Genomic DNA, 18439 nt, shown 5'->3' on the forward strand with positions numbered 1-18439 from the left:
TGATACAAAATTACAAACTTAAAACTTAGAAAACACAGGAAATTTTAGAGAGAAGGGAGAGCTTTTAGAGAGTGAAGGTTTTTTCGAGAGTGAAATTTGCTCGTGCCCTCTTCCTTGAACATAATTAAGTATTTATAGGCAAAGAGTGCTTGAATAAAGTCTTGCAACGTGTCGTCTTCTAGTGGTGCCGACACTTGATTTAATACGTGTTGAGTCTTGAGTGGTGCCGACAATTGCTGTCAAAAACTGTTGTTGTTTTGTGCAGAAGTCTTCGTGTGGGTCCCATGTGGGTCCCGCCATTGTCGGTTGGATTCTTTCTCGAAATTCTTGCATAGCTTTTCCGCGAGTCTTGTTATACAGATATACTCTGTATATTAAAAAAAAAAAAAAAAAAAAAAAAAAAAAAAAAACCTAAAAGTATGTCTATATTTACAATATAACGATTCCTTAATAATTTGTTTTGATATGCAAAATTTTGGAATTTGATATTTATAAGAATTTGAGCGTTGTACACAGAATATGATTAAAACTTACTTTTATTTATCTTGAGTTGTGATACAATCTTTGATACAAAATTACAAACTTAAAACTTAGAAAACACAGGAAATTTTAGAGAGAAGGGAGAGCTTTTAGAGAGTGAAGGTTTTTTCGAGAGTGAAATTTGCTCGTGCCCTCTTCCTTGAACATAATTAAGTATTTATAGGCAAAGAGTGCTTGAATAAAGTCTTGCAACGTGTCGTCTTCTAGTGGTGCCGACACTTGATTTAATACGTGTTGAGTCTTGAGTGGTGCCGACAATTGCTGTCAAAAACTGTTGTTGTTTTGTGCAGAAGTCTTCGTGTGGGTCCCATGTGGGTCCCGCCATTGTCGGTTGGATTCTTTCTCGAAATTCTTGCATAGCTTTTCCGCGAGTCTTGTTATACAGATATACTCTGTATATTATTTAATTGTAAATATAGACATACTTTTAGGTTTTTTTTTTTTTTTTTTTTTTTTTTTTATATTAATCGAAAATATATTATTTTATTTATTTATTATTATTCTTATTATTATTTTTTTTTTTTTTTTTTTTTTTTATATATCATACGGTTCTTGGCCTAACGGGCCGCCGTAAGGATCTTCAGGTTGCATAATGTCAACTTGTTGGTTGTCATCGTCTGTATCATCATGTTCCGCCTCAAATTGCGTCAGCATTTCGGCGATAAGTTTCTTCATTTTTCCTTTCTTGATGATTTCTGGGAAGAGGAAGAGGTTGTTGAACTTGTTGGACTTGATGTTGGTCTTTTTTGTGGACTTGGATTTGTTTGGGATATTTGGGTTGGGTTGAGAAGAGGTATAGATTTGGATATAGTTTGGATTGCTGTTTTGGCTTGATTTGTAATTTGGAAATATTTTTGGATACCTGCAAGGGAACATCTGTCAAGGTTATATTTTTCCCACCATTTGACTCTGAATTCCCGGAGGAGAGAATAAGGCATGTCTTGGAGAGCGATAGCAAGGGTAAAATGCCATGAACATATCCATGGGATGCCCATGTCAATATGAAACCAAATTTTGTTTAGAGGCCCAACTGGTTGATCAAATACGTGTTTCTTGTAGAATGGGTAGGAGGTCTTGAGTACTTGGTCGGGGTAGATCGGATCTGCTGGTCCGTACCAATACCACCATTCGTTGAACCATCCCGGTATCGTCTTTGTGCAGTTTTGATCAAAACTGAAGAACCAAGAGTGGTCATAGGGTCTGAGTAAAAAGGCTCGGAAAAAGGCATTTTTGTAATCAGTATAGGTGTAGCCGTCGATATGATAGCCTGGGGTAGAAAAAGGTTTTGTTGTATGATGATGTATAAAACCAAGTTCTTGGTTGTCCTCCTGAATACTCTTTTAATTTACCAATTACTCTTTCTGCAAAGAAAGATGGTAATCCTGAGATAAACCGTTCTTTCCAAAATGCTTGATTACAATCGTTTCTTTGGAATATGTTTGTTATAAAAACATCCTTGTACCATTTAAAATCTCCTAATGTTGGACATCTTAAATTTGTTAATATAATTTTTTTACTTTCTAATTCTTCTTTAGGATTTCCAATAAAATGCATTGTTAAAGTATGTATTAATACTTCTACTGCGTTTTGTACCTCTATATCATTCATAAATCCCTCTTCATCTTCTTGTTGTTTTATTTCAACATGATTAATTATAGATTCTTGTGTAATTGCGTCTAATGAGTTATCCCACCAATATCTTAATGCTCCAGTAAATCCAGATACTAACAAAATGCATGATTGTTGATCATTATTTCCTCTACCTTTGTAAGCCATTGTAGCCATTACCATTTCTTGAAATAAATTTAGCATTTCATATTCTGATCGTCCATCTATATTCCATTCGTATATACTTTCTCCAGAGTATTCTTTACTAGTATATTTGTGATGTTCTTCAAATAATAAATCAGGTGGAGTATGCCTAGGATAATATGGTTTTCTTGATTTATTTTTTATTCGATTTATTTCTTGTATATCGTTTTCTGATTGTGAGGAGGTTTGGATAGATTCATTGTCATCTTCATCTATAGTGTTTATTCCTTTTCCTTTATCTAACCTGTCTAATCTGGTCGAAATTGATTTTAAAATTTCATTTTCAGGAAATTTGATTTGTCTTGTTGTTGGTTTAAAGATTGGGTAGGTCGTTGATGAGAAAGGGTGTTGAGTGTTTTGGTCCACTTTTCCTTTTTCATTAATATTTATTTTATTATCAATGCTATCTATCTGTTTAGAAATTGTATGTAGTATTTGACTTTGATAATTGTTCTGTTGATATATAGATTTAATATCTTGCATTAACACTGGTTCTTTATCATCTTTGTTAGCTCCAGTTTTAAAGGGTGTAGCTAAAATTTGTCGGTTTAAAATATTTATCTTTAAATCATTTAAAGGTGGATGAATTGCTTTAATTTTATTTCCATCCACTTGTTCCCATACTTGGCTTAATGATACACTCGCATTAATCGTCTTGAATGGATAATTGATATTATGAGCTATTGAATAAATTTCAAACCATACGAAAAATGGAATATTCATTTCTTTTAGTATCATACAATCATACCATTTTTCTCTGTACTCATTGGTTTGTTGTTTTTAGAGAAAGTTTAAAATACCAACTTCGTTTTTCTTCATTTTCTTTTGATAAAAGTCTTCTCTTATATATTGTTTATCAATTTCGTATTTTTTAGTTATAACATTTATTGATCTAAAATCTGATGGAGTTGGTGATGTTGGATATGCATCTTGATCTGGTTCTGCTATTGGTGCTTTAAATCTTATCGGTTCATCTTGTTTAGTATTTTGATTTACACTTTCCGTTTCTGAATTTGTACTGGATTGACCCGTACGATATTCAGAAAAAGAGGCTCTTGAATGATACGAACTTATTCTAGGTGGAAGTGGATCCCTATAAGATCCAAACCTTAATAATATTTTTCCGTCTTTCTGCTCAATTATTTTGGATATATTCTTTTGCTCAAAATTTCTAGGCGGTTGAGTAATTTCAATTTTCCATTGATCTGGAATAGTTATTTCATCCCATTTTAATTGCTTTGGTGTGTATGTCGTTGTTGGTGTATCTTTACTATGGACTGCTAGAATTGTTGTTTCTCCTTTATCATCTTGTAATAGACATCTTGGGTTAAACTCAGAAGTTGATTGCTTAAAATAAACTCGATAAAGTAGAAGATATCCATGTCTTTCATTTTGAAATTTTATTTCAGGTAAATGTACATTTAAAGTTAAAGTATTGAGTATGGTTGGGTCATGCAAGCTTACTTGAAAGTTAGGGGCACAATTAAAATATACAGCACCATTGCATAAATTTGATTGTACTGCTCCTAAAAGAGAGTCTTCAAATTTTAAGAGAGTTTTATCTCTTAATAACATTAATATTGGCGAGTCTATACCTGTTCTTGATAAGGGTTTTATAGCAATTTGGATTAGACCAAAATGAATGTAATTAAATCCTTTTTGCTTATATTTTTCCAAAGCTAGAGAAGATAATAACTTAATTTCTTCAAATTCATTTTGTAGAGACAAAGTTTGCTCATGTTCTTTAATTGAATAAGCTGTTTTAAAATCAAAAGTTCCTATTTGATATATATGTTCTGGATTAATATGCGGTAAATGATCTCTTGATATTTCTTGATTAAACGTTGTTATTTTTGACATAATTTCTCTTGAGTTAATTGTTGAATTTGAAGAGGTTGATGCATTTTTTGATTTAAAAAGTTTTCTAAACGAAGACGCCATGATTTAATCTATATTTAAACTCATTACAGAAGAGATACTAACCGATTCTAATTGGACACAACTGAGGTTTACCAACGGTCTTACTGCCTTCTCTGGACTTGCTGCCTGGAACACCTACAGTAACAGTGTTTCTTTAGATGGTGAGGATCTTATCTTGACAAGTTTAAATTAGATTCATACACAGAAATCTTGTTTCTAAAACCCTTTAAACAAATTGCATCGTTTGAATAATCGTTAGGCTCTGATACCATTTTAATATAACGATTCCTTAATAATTTGTTTTGATATGCAAAATTTTGGAATTTGATATTTATAAGAATTTGAGCGTTGTACACAGAATATGATTAAAACTTACTTTTATTTATCTTGAGTTGTGATACAATCTTTGATACAAAATTACAAACTTAAAACTTAGAAAACACAGGAAATTTTAGAGAGAAGGGAGAGCTTTTAGAGAGTGAAGGTTTTTTCGAGAGTGAAATTTGCTCGTGCCCTCTTCCTTGAACATAATTAAGTATTTATAGGCAAAGAGTGCTTGAATAAAGTCTTGCAACGTGTCGTCTTCTAGTGGTGCCGACACTTGATTTAATACGTGTTGAGTCTTGAGTGGTGCCGACAATTGCTGTCAAAAACTGTTGTTGTTTTGTGCAGAAGTCTTCGTGTGGGTCCCATGTGGGTCCCGCCATTGTCGGTTGGATTCTTTCTCGAAATTCTTGCATAGCTTTTCCGCGAGTCTTGTTATACAGATATACTCTGTATATTATTTAATTGTAAATATAGACATACCGAAAAGGAGCATCGTTCAATTGTTTTTATCAATTAACTTAGTAAAACTTCATAATACTCCCTAAATCGATGGAATAACCACAATAAAATTATTATTTTCTTGATAAACGGAGACGACAAAGGCTCCAAACGTCTTTGAACATCATCATATGTTAGTGCAGGATGCAACTAGGCAGTAAAAAAATATTATCATATTTTTTGAAATTTTCTCAAAATCTATGGGCTAACCCCTACAAAAATATTTAGTTTTTGGTAAATACTTATATACAGAAGCCTATAATTTTTAATGTTGTTTAAAAATTTCTAACCATATTCTAAATTTTTATTAATGTATACTAAATTCATTTTCATGGTAAATGAGCATTGTTCAATTGTTTTTATCAATTAAATTAGTAAAACTTCATAATACTCCCTAAATCGATGGAATAACCACTATAAAATTATTATTTTCTTGATAAACGGAGACGATAAAGACTCCAAACCTCTTTGAACATCATCATATGTTAGTGAAGGATGCAACTAGGCATTAAAACAATATTGTCATATTTTTTGAAATTTTCTCAAAATCTATGGGCTACCCCTACAAAAATATTGAATTTTTGGTAAATTCTTTATATACTGAAGCCAATAGTCTTTAGTGATGTTTTAAAATTTCTTGTATTAATGTATGACAAACTCTTTTTCATGGTAAATGAGCATCGTTTAATTGTTTTTATCAATTAATTTAGTAAAACTTCATAATACTCCCTAAATCGATGGAATAACCACTATAAAATAATTATTTTCTTGATAAACGGAGACGACAAAGGCTCCAAACCTCTTTGAACATCATCATATGTTTGTGAATGATGCAACTAGGCATTAAAACAATATTGTCATATTTTTTGAAATTTTCTCAAAATCTATGGGCTAACCCCTACAAAAATATTGAGTTTTTGGTAAATACTTTATATACTGAAGCCTATAATCTTTAGTGTTGTTTTAAAATTTTTACCATATTCTACATTTGTTTTTCATGGTAAATGAGTATCGTTCATTTATTTTTTATTAATTAATTTGTAAAACTTCATAATACTCCCTAAATCGATGGAATAACCACTATAAAATTATTATTTTCTTGATAAACGGAGACGACAAAGGCTCCAAACGTCTTTGAAAATCATCATATGTTAGTGCAGGATGCAACTAGGCAGTAAAAAAATATTATCATATTTTTTGAAATTTTCTAAAAATCTATGGGCCCCCTACAAAAATATTGAGTTTTTGGTAAATTCTTTATATACTGAAGCCTATAATCTTTAGTGATGTTTTAAAATTTATACCATATTCTACATTTGTATTAATGTATGTTAAACTCTTTTTAATGGTAACTGAGCATCGTTCAATTGTTTTTATCAATTAATTTAGTAAAACTTCATAATACTCCATAAATCGATGGAATAACCACTATAAAATTATTATTTTCTTGATAAACGGAGACGACAAAGGCTCCAAACGTCTTTGAACATCATCATATGTTAGTGAAGGATGCAACTAGGCATTAAAACAATATTGTCATATTTTTTGAAATTTTCTCAAAATCTATGGGCTACCTTACAAAAATATTGAGTTTTTGGTAAATTCTTTATATACTGAAGCCCATAATCTTTAGTGATGTTTTAAAATTTCTACCATATTCTACATTTGTATTAATGTATGCTAAACTTTTTTCATGGTAAATGAGCATCGTTCAATTGTTTTTATCAATTAATTTAGTAAAACTTCATAATACTCCCTAAATCGATGGAATAACCACTATAAAATTATTATTTTCTTGATAAACGGAGACGACAAAGGCTCCAAACGTCTTTGAACATCATCATATGTTAGTGCAGGATGCAACTAGGCATTAAAAAATATTGTCATATTTTTGAAATTTTCTCAAAATCTATGGGCTAACCCCTACAAAAATATTGAATTTTTGGTAAATTCTTTATTACTGAAGCCCATAGTCTTTAGTGATGTTTTAAAATTTCTACCATATTCTACATTTGTATTAATGTATGCTAAACTTTTTTCATGGAAAAGGAGCATCGTTCAATTGTTTTATCAATTAACTTAGTAAAACTTCATAATACTCCCTAAATCGATGGAATAACCACAATAAAATTATTATTTTCTTGATAAACGGAGACGACAAAGGCTCCAAACGTCTTTGAACATCATCATATGTTAGTGCAGGATGCAACTAGGCAGTAAAAAATTATTATCATTTTTTGAAATTTTCTCAAAATCTATGGGCTAACCCCTACAAAAATATTTAGTTTTTGGTAAATACTTTATATACAGAAGCCTATAATTTTAATGTTGTTTAAAAATTTCTAACCATATTCTAAATTTTTATTAATGTATACTAAATTCATTTTCATGGTAAATGAGCATTGTTCAATTGTTTTTATCAATTAAATTAGTAAAACTTCATAATACTCCCTAAATCGATGGAATAACCACTATAAAATTATTATTTCTTGATAAACGGAGACGATAAAGACTCCAAACCTCTTTGAACATCATCATATGTTAGTGAAGGATGCAACTAGGCATTAAAACAATATTGTCATATTTTTAAAATTTTCTCAAAATCTATGGGCTAACCCCTACAAAATATTGAATTTTTGGTAAATTCTTTATATACTGAAGCCCATAGTCTTTAGTGATGTTTTAAAATTTCTACCATATTCTACATTTGTATTAATGTATGCTAAACTTTTTTCATGGAAAAGGAGCATCGTTCAATTGTTTTTATCAATTAACTTAGTAAAACTTCATAATACTCCCTAAATCAATGGAATAACCACAATAAAATTATTATTTTCTTGATAAACGGAGACGACAAAGGCTCCAAACGTCTTTGAACATCATCATATGTTAGTGCAGGATGCAACTAGGCAGTAAAAAACTATTATCATATTTTTTGAAATTTTCTCAAAATCTATGGGCTAACCCCTACAAAAATATTTAGTTTTTGGTAAATACTTTATATACAGAAGCCTATAATTTTTAATGTTGTTTAAAAATTTCTAACCATATTCTAAATTTTTATTAATGTATACTAAATTCATTTTCATGGTAAATGAGCATTGTTCAATTGTTTTTATCAATTAAATTAGTAAAACTTCATAATACTCCCTAAATCGATGGAATAACCACTATAAAATTATTATTTTCTTGATAAACGGAGACGATAAAGACTCCAAACCTCTTTGAACATCATCATATGTTAGTGAAGGATGCAACTAGGCATTAAAACAATATTGTCATATTTTTTGAAATTTTCTCAAAATCTATGGGCTAACCCCTACAAAAATATTGAATTTTTGGTAAATTCTTTATATACTGAAGCCCATAGTCTTTAGTGATGTTTTAAAATTTCTACCATATTCTAAATTTGTATTAATGTATGCTAAACTTTTTTCATGGAAAAGGAGCATCGTTCAATTGTTTTTATCAATTAACTTAGTAAAACTTCATAATACTCCCTAAATCGATGGAATAACCACAATAAAATAATTATTTTCTTGATAAACGGAGACGACAAAGGCTCCAAACGTCTTTGAACATCATCATATATTAGTGCAGGATGCAACTAGGCAGTAAAAAAATATTATGGTATTTTTTGAAATTTTCTCAAAATCTATGGGCTAACCCCTACAAAAATATTTAGTTTTTGGTAAATACTTTATATACAGAAGCCTATAATTTTAATGTTGTTTAAAATTTCTAACCATATTCTAAATTTTATTAATGTATACTAAATTCATTTTCATGGTAAATGAGCATTGTTCAATTGTTTTTATCAATTAAATTAGTAAAACTTCATAATACTCCCTAAATCGATGGAATAACCACAATAAAATTAATATTTTCTTGATAAACGGAGACGACAAAGGCTCCAAACGTCTTTGAACATCATCATATGTTAGTGCAGGATGCAACTAGGCAGTAAAAAAATATTATCAAATTTTTTGAAATTTTCTCAAAATCTATGGGCTAACCCCTACAAAAATATTGAGTTTTTGGTAAATTCTTTATATACTGAAGCCTATAATCTTTAGTGATGTTTTAAAATTTCTACCATATTCTACATTTGTATTAATGTATGTTAAACTCTTTTTAATGGTAAATGAGCATCGTTCAATTGTTTTTATCAATTAATTTAGTAAAACTTCATCATACTCCCTAAATCGATGGAATAACCACTATAAAATTATTATTTTCTTGATAAACGGAGACGACAAAGGCTCCAAACGTCTTTGAACATCATCATATGTTAGTGAAGGATGCAACTAGGCATTGTAACAATATTGTCATATTTTTTGAAATTTTCTCAAAATCTATGGGCTACCTTACAAAAATATTGAGTTTTTGGTAAATTCTGTATATACTGAAGCCCATAATCTTTAGTGATGTTTTAAAATTTCTACCATATTATACATTTGTATTAATGTATGCTAAACTTTTTTCATGGTAAATGAGCATCGTTCAATTGTTTTTATCAATTAATTTAGTAAAACTTCATAATACTCCCTAAATCGATGGAATAACCACTATAAAATTATAATTTTCTTGATAAACGGAGACGACAAAGGATCCAAACGTCTTTGAACATCATCATATGTTAGTGCAGGATGCAACTAGGCATTAAAAAAATATTATCATATTTTTTGAAATTTTTTCAAAATCTATGGGCTAACCCCTACAAAAATATTTAGTTTTTGGTAAATATTTTATATACAGAAGCCTATAATCTTTAATGTTGTTTAAAAATTTCTAACCATATTCTAAATTTTTATTAATGTATACTAAATTCATTTTCATGGTAAATGAGCATTGTTCAATTGTTTTTATCAATTAAATTAGTAAAACTTCATAATACTCCCTAAATCGATGGAATAACCACTATAAAATTATTATTTTCTTGATAAACGGAGACGATAAAGACTCCAAACCTCTTTGAACATCATCATATGTTAGTGAAGGATGCAACTAGGCATTAAAACAATATTGTCATATTTTTTGAAATTTTCTCAAAATCTATGGGCTAACCCCTACAAAAATATTGAGTTTTTGGTAAATTTTTTATATACTGAAGCCCATAGTCTTTAGTGATGTTTTAAAATTTCTACCATATTCTACATTTGTATTAATGTATTCTAAACTTTTTTCATGGAAAAGGAGCATCGTTCAATTGTTTTTATCAATTAATTTAGTAAAACTTCATAATACTCCCTAAATCGATGGAATAACCACTATAAAATTATTATTTTCTTGATAAACGGAGACGACAAAGGCTCCAAACGTCTTTGAACATCATCATATGTTAGTGCAGGATGCAAATAGGCATTAAAAAATATTATCATATTTTTTGAAATTTTCTCAAAATCTATGGGCTAACCCCTACAAAAATATTGAGTTTTTGGTAAATTCTTTATATACTGATGCCCATAATCTTTAGTGATGTTTTAAAATTCTACCATATTCTACATTTGTATTAATGTATGCTAAACTCTTTTTAATGGTAAATGAGCATCGTTCAATTGTTTTTATCAATTAATTTAGTAAAACTTCATAATACTCCCTAAATCGATGGAATAACCACTATAAAATAATTATTTTCTTGATAAACGGAGACGACAAAGGCTCCAAACGTCTTTGAACATTATCATATGTTAGTGCAGGATGCAACTAGGCAGTAAAAAAATATTATCATATTTTTTGAAATTTTCTCAAAATCTATGGGCTAACCCCTACAAAAATATTGAGTTTTTGGTAAATTCTTTATATACTGAAGCCTATAATCTTTAGTGATGTTTTAAAATTTATACCATATTCTACATTTGTATTAATGTATGTTAAACTCTTTTTAATGGTAAATGAGCATCATTCAATTGTTTTTATCAATTAATTTAGTAAAACTTCATAATACTCCCTAAATCGATGGAATAACCACTATAAAATTATTATTTTCTTGATAAACGGAGACGACAAAGGCTCCAAACGTCTTTGAACATCATCATATGTTAGTGAAGGATGCAAATAGGCATTAAAACAATATTGTCATATTTTTTGAAATTTTCTCAAAATCTATGGGCTACCTTACAAAAATATTGAGTTTTTGGTAAATTCTTTATATACTGAAGCCCATAATCTTTAATGATGTTTTAAAATTTCTACCATATTCTACATTGTATTAATGTATGCTAAACTTTTTTCATGGTAAATGAGCATCGTTCAATGTTTTTATCAATTAATTTAAAAACTTCATAATACTCCCTAAATCGATGGAATAACCACTATAAAAAAATTATTTTCTTGATAAACGGAGACGACAAAGGCTCCAACGTCTTTGAACATCATCATATGTTAGTGCAGGATGCAACTAGGCATTAAAACAATATTGTCATATTTTTTGAAGTTTTCTCAAAATCTATGGGCTAACCCATACAAAAATATTGAATTTTTGGTAAATTCTTTATATACTGAAGCCATAGTCTTTAGTGATGTTTTAAAATTTCTACCATATTCTACATATGTATTAATGTATGCGAAACTTTTTCATGGAAAAGGAGCATCGGTCAATTGTTTTTATCAATTAACTTAGTAAAACTTCATAATACTCCCTAAATCGAGGAATAACCACAATAAAATTATTATTTTCTTGATAAACGGAGACGACAAAGGCTCCAAACGTCTTTGAACATCATCATATGTTAGTGCAGGCGGATGAAACTAGGCAGTAAAAACATATTATCATATTTTTGAAATTTTCTCAAAAATCTATGGGCTAAACCTACAAAAAAATATTTAGTTTTTGGTAAATACTTTATATACAGAAGCCTATAATTTTAATGTTGTTTAAAATTTCTAACATATTCTAAATTTTTATTAATGTATACTAAATTCATTTTCATGGTAAATGAGCATGTTCAATTGTTTTATCAATTAAATTAGTAAAACTTCATAATACCCATAAATCGATGGAATAACCATATAAAATTATTATTTCTTGAAAACGGAGACGATAAAGACTCCAAACCTCTTTGAACATCATCATATGTTAGTGAAGGATGCAACTAGGCATTAAAAAACAATATTGTCATTTTTTGAAATTTTCTCAAAATCTATGGGCTAACCCCTACAAAAATATTGAGTTTTTGGTAAATTCTTTATATACTGAAGCCCATAGTCTTTAGTGATGTTTTAACTACCATATTCTACATTTGTATTAATGTATGCTAAACTTTTTCATGGAAAAGGAGCATTCTTTCATTGTTTTTATCAATTAATTTAGTAAAACTTCATAATTACTCCCTAAATCGATGGAATAACCACTATAAAATATTTATTTTCTTGATAAACGGAGACGACAAAGGCTCCCAACGTCTTTGAACATCATCATATGTTAGTGCATGATGCAAACTAGGCATTAAAAAAATATTATCATATTTTTTGAAATTTTCTCAAAATCTATGGGCTAACTAACCCCTACAAAAATATTGAGTTTTTGGTAAATTCTTTATATACTGAAGCCCATAATCTTTAGTGATGTTTAAATTTCTACCATATTCTACATTTGTATTAATGTATGCTAAACTCTTTTACATGGTAAATGAGCATCGTTGAATTGTTTTTATCAATTAATTTAGTAAAACTTCATAATACTCCCTAAATCGATGGAATAACCACTATAAAATTATTATTTTCTTGATAAACGGAGACGACAAAGGCTCCAAACGTCTTTGAACATCATCATATGTTAGTGAAGGATGCAACTAGGCATTAAAACAATATTGTCATATTTTTGAAATTTCTCAAAATCTATGGGCTAACCCTTACAAAAATATTGAGTTTTTGGTAAATTCTTTATATACTGAAGCCCATAATCTTTAGTGATGTTTTAAAATTTCCACCATATTCTACATTTGTATTAATGTATGCTAAACTTTTTTCATGGTAAATGAGCATCGTTCAATTGTTTTTATCAATTAATTTAGTAAAACTTCAAATACTCCCTAAATCGATGGAATAACCACTATAAAATTATTATTTTCTTGATAAACGGAGACGACACAAAGGCTCCAAACGTCTTTGAACCTCATATATGTTAGTGAAGGATGCACACTAGGCATTAAAACAATATTGTCATATTTTTGAAATTTTCTCAAAATCTATGGGCTAAACCGTACAAAAATATTGAGTTTTTGGTAAATTCTTTATATCTGAAGCCCATAATCTTTAGTGATGTTTTAAAAATTTCTACCATATTCTACATTTGTATTAATGTATGCTAAACTTTTTTCATGGTAAATGAGCATCGTTCAATTGTTTTTATCAATTAATTTAGTAAACACTCTAATACTCCCTAAATCGATGGAATAACCACTATAAAATTATTATTTTCTTGATAAACGGAGACGACAAAGGCTCCAAACGTCTTTGAACATCATCCTATGTTAGTGCAGGATGCAACTAGGCATTAAAAAAAATCTTATCATATTTTTTGAAATTTTTTAAAATCTATGGGTTAACCCCCTACAAAAATATTGGTTTTGGGTAACTACTTTATATAATGCTGCCCATAATCTTTAGTGAGTTTTAAAATTTCTACCATATTCTACATTTGTATTAATGTATGATAAACTCTTTTCATGGTAAAATGAGCATCGTTTAATTGTTTTTATCAATTAATTTAGTAAAACTTCATAATACTCCCAAATCGATGGGAATAACCACAATAAAATAATTATTTCTTGATAAACGGAGACCGACAAAGGCTCCCAACCTCTTTGAACATCATCATATGTTGTGGAGGATGCAACTAGGATTAAAAACAATATTGTCATATTTTTTGAAATTTTCTCAAAATCTATGGGCTAACCCCTACAAAAATATTGAGTTTTTGGTAAATACTTATATACTGAAGCCTATAAATCTTTAGTGTTGGTTTAAAATTTTTACCAATTCTACATTTGTATTAATGTATGCTAAACTCTTTTTAATGTAAATGAGTATCGTTCATTTTTTTTTATTAATTAATTGTGTAAAACTTCATAATACTCCCTAATCGATGGAATAACCACGAAATTATTATTTCTTGATAAACCGAGAGACGACAAAGGCTCCAAACGTCTTTGAAACATCATCATATGTTAGTGCAGGATTGCAAACTAGGCAGTAAAAAAATAGGTCATATTTTTGAAAATTTCTCAAAATCTATGGGCTAACCCCTACAAAAATATTGAGTTTTGGTAAATTCTTTATATACTGAAGCCTATAATCTTTAGTGATGTTTTAAAATTTATACCATATTCTACATTTGCATTAATGTATGTTAAACTCTTTTAAGGGTAAATGAGCATCGTTCAATTGTTTTTATCAAATTAATTTAGTAAAACTTCATAATACTCCCTAAATCGATGGAATAAACACTATAAAATTTATTATTTTCTTGATAAACGGACACGACAAAGGGCTCCAAACGTCTTTGAACATCATCATATGTTAGTGCAGGATGCAACTAGGCATTAAACAATATATGTCATATTTTTTGAAATTTTCTCAAAATCTATGGGCTAACCCCTACAAAACAAAATTGAATTTTTGGTAAATTCTTTATATACTGAAGCCCATAGTCTTTAGTGATGTTTTAAAATTTCTACCATATTCTCTATTTGTATTAAGTATGCGAAACTTTTTTCATGGAAAAGGAGCATCGTTCAATTGTTTTATCAATTACTTAGTAAAACTTCATAATACTCCCTAAATCGATGGAATAACCACAATAAAATTATTATTTTCTTGATAAACGGAGACGACAAAGGCTCCAAACGTCTTTGAAACATCATCATATGTTAGTGCAGGATGAAACTAGGCAAGTAAAAAAATATTATCATATTTTTAAATTTTCTCAAAATCTATGGGCTAACCCCTACAAAAATATTTAGGTTTTGGTAAATACTTATATATCAGAAGCCTATAATTTTTAATGTTGTTTAAAAAATTCTAACCATATTCAAATTTTTATTAATGTATACTAAATTCATTTTCATGGTAAATGAGCATTGTTCAATTGTTTTTATCATATTAAATTAGTAAAACTCATAATACTCCCTACATCGATGGAATATAACCACTATAAAATATATTTTCTTGATAAACGGAGACGTTAAAGACTCCAAACCTCTTTGAACATCATCATATGTTAGTGAAGATGCAACTAGGCATTAAAACAAATGCATATTTTTTGAAATTTCTCAAAAATCTATGGGCTAACCCCTACAAAAATATTGAGTTTTGGTAAATTCTTTATCTACGAGCCCATAGTCTTTAGTGATGTTTAAAATTCTACCATATTCTACATTTTGTATTAATGTATGCTAAACTTTTTTCATGGAAACTGAGCATCGTTCAATTGTTTTTATCAATTAATTTAGTAAAACTTCATAATACTCCCTAATGAATCGATGGAATAACCACTATAAAATTATTATTTCTTGATAAACGGAGACGAAAAGGCTCCAAACGTCTTTGAACATCATCATATGTTTAGTGCAGGATTGCAAACTAGGCATTAAAAAAAATATTATCATATTTTTGAAATTTTCTCAACATTATATGGGCTAACCTACAAAAATATTGAGTTTTTGGTAAATACTTATATACTGAATCCCATAATCTTTAGTGATGTTTTAAAATTTCCACCATATTCTACATTTGTATAATGTAGCTAAACTTTTTCATGGTAAATGAGCATCGTTCAATTGTTTTTATCAATTAATTTAGTAAAACTTCATAAACTCCCTAAATCGATGGAATAACCACTATAAAATTATTTATTTCTTGATAAACGGAGACGACAAAGGCTTCCAAACGTCTTTGAACATCATCATATGTTAGTGAGGATTGCAACTAGGCATTAAAAAAATATTATCATATTTTTTTGAAAATTTTTCAAAATCTATGGGTTAACCTACAAAAAAATTTGAGTTTTTGGTAAATACTTTATATACTGAGGCCCATAATCTTTAGTGATGTTTAAATTTTCTCCCATATTCTACATTTGTATTAATGTGCGCAAAACTCTTTTCATTGTAAATGAGCATCGTTGAATTGTTTTTATCAATTAATTAGTAAAACTCATAATACTCCCTAAATCGATGGACATAACCACTATAAAATAATTATTTTCTTGATAAACGGAGACGACAAAGGCTCCAAACCTCTTTGAAACATCATATGGTTGTGAAGGATGCAACATAGGCATTAAAACAATATTGTTCATTTTTTTTGAAATTTCTCAAAAATCATGGCTAACTAACCCCTACAAAAATATTGAGTTTTTGGTAAATTCTTTATATACTGAAGCCTATAATCTTTAGTGATGTTTTAAAATTTATACCATATTCTACATTTGTATTAATGTATGTTAAACTCTTTTTAATGGTAAATGAGCATCGTTCAATTGTTTTTATCAATTAATTTAGTAAAACTTCATAATACTCCCTAAATCGATGGAAAACCACTATAAAATTATTATTTTCTTGATAACGGAGACGACAAAGGCTCCAAACGTCTTGGAACATCATCATATGTTAGTGAAGGATGCAACTACGCATTAAAACAATATTCAGATTTTTTGAAATTTTCTCCAAATCTAGGGCTACCTTACAAAATATTGAGTTTTTGGTAAATTCTTTATATACTGAAGCCCATAATCTTTAATGATGTTTAAAATTTCTACCATATTCTACATTTGTATTAATGTATGCTAAACTCTTTTTAATGGTAAATGAGCATCGTTCAATTGTTTTTATCAATTAATTAGTAAAACTCATTATACTCCCTAAATCGATGGAATAACACTATAAAATTATTAGTTTCTTGATAAAACGGAGACGACAAAGGCTCCAAACGTCTTTGTTGATACATCATATATGTTAGTGAAGGATGCAACTAGGTATTTTAAAACAATATTGTCCTATTTTTTGAAATTTTCTCAAAAATCTATGGGCTAACCCTTACAAAAATATGAGTTTTGGTAAATTCTTATATACTGAAGCCCTAATCTTTAGTGGATGTTTTAAAATTCCACCATATTCTACATTTGTATTAATGTATGCTAAACTTTTTTCATGGTAAATGAGCATCGTTAAATTGTTTTTATCAATTAATTTAGTAAAACTTCATAATACTCCCTAAATCGATGGAATAACCACTATAAAATTATTATTTTCTTGATAAACGGAGACGACAAAGGCTCTCCAAACGTCTTTGAACATCATCATAGTTTAGTGCAGGATTGCAACTAGGCATTAAAAAATATTATCATATTTTTTGAAATTTTTCAAAATCTATGGTTAACCCCTACAAAAAATATGAGTTTTGGTAAATACTTATTTACTGAAGCCCATAATCTTTAGTGTGTTTTAAAATTTCTACCATATTCTACATTTGTATTACTGTATGATAAACTCTTTTTCATGGTAATGAGCATCGTTTAATTGTTTTTATCAATAATTTAGTAAACACTTCAATACTCCCTAAATCGATGGGAATAACCACATAAAAATTATTATTTTCTTGATAAACGGGGAGACGACAAAGGCTCCAACCTTCTTTGAACATTCATCATATGTTAGTGAAGGATTGCAACTACGCATTTAAAAAATATTGTCATATTTTTTGAAATTTTCTCAAAATCTATGGGCTACCTTACAAAAATATTGAGTTTTGGTAAACTTTTATATACTGAAGGCCCATAATCTTTAATGATGTTTAAAATTTCTACCATATTCTACATTTGTATTAATGTATGCTAAACTCTTTTTAATGGTAAATGAGCATCGTTCTTTTGTTTTATCAATTAATTTAGTAAAAACTTCATAATACTCCCTAAATCGATGGAATAACACTATAAAAATATTTTTTCTTGATAAACGGAGACGATAAAGACTCCAAACCTCTTTGAACATCATCATTCTGTAGTGAAGATGCACCTAGGCATTAACAACAATATTGTCATATTTTTTGAAATTTTCTCAAAATCTATGGGCTAACCCCTACAAAATATTGAGTTTTTGGTAAATTTTATATACTGAGCCCATAGTCTTTAGTGATGTTTTTTAACATTTCTACATATTCTACATTTGTATTAAGTATGCTAAACGTTTTTTCATGGAAAAAGGCGCATCGTTCAATTGTTTATCAAATTATTTTAAAACTTCATTAACCCTCCCAATCGATGGAATAACCACTATAAAATATTATTTCTTGATAAACGGAGACGACACAAAGGCTCCAACCGTCTTTGACACATCATCAT

The sequence above is a fragment of the Brassica napus genome, chromosome C1 (assembly GCF_020379485.1).
Source record: "Brassica napus cultivar Da-Ae chromosome C1, Da-Ae, whole genome shotgun sequence".
Classification (NCBI taxonomy): domain Eukaryota; kingdom Viridiplantae; phylum Streptophyta; class Magnoliopsida; order Brassicales; family Brassicaceae; genus Brassica; species Brassica napus.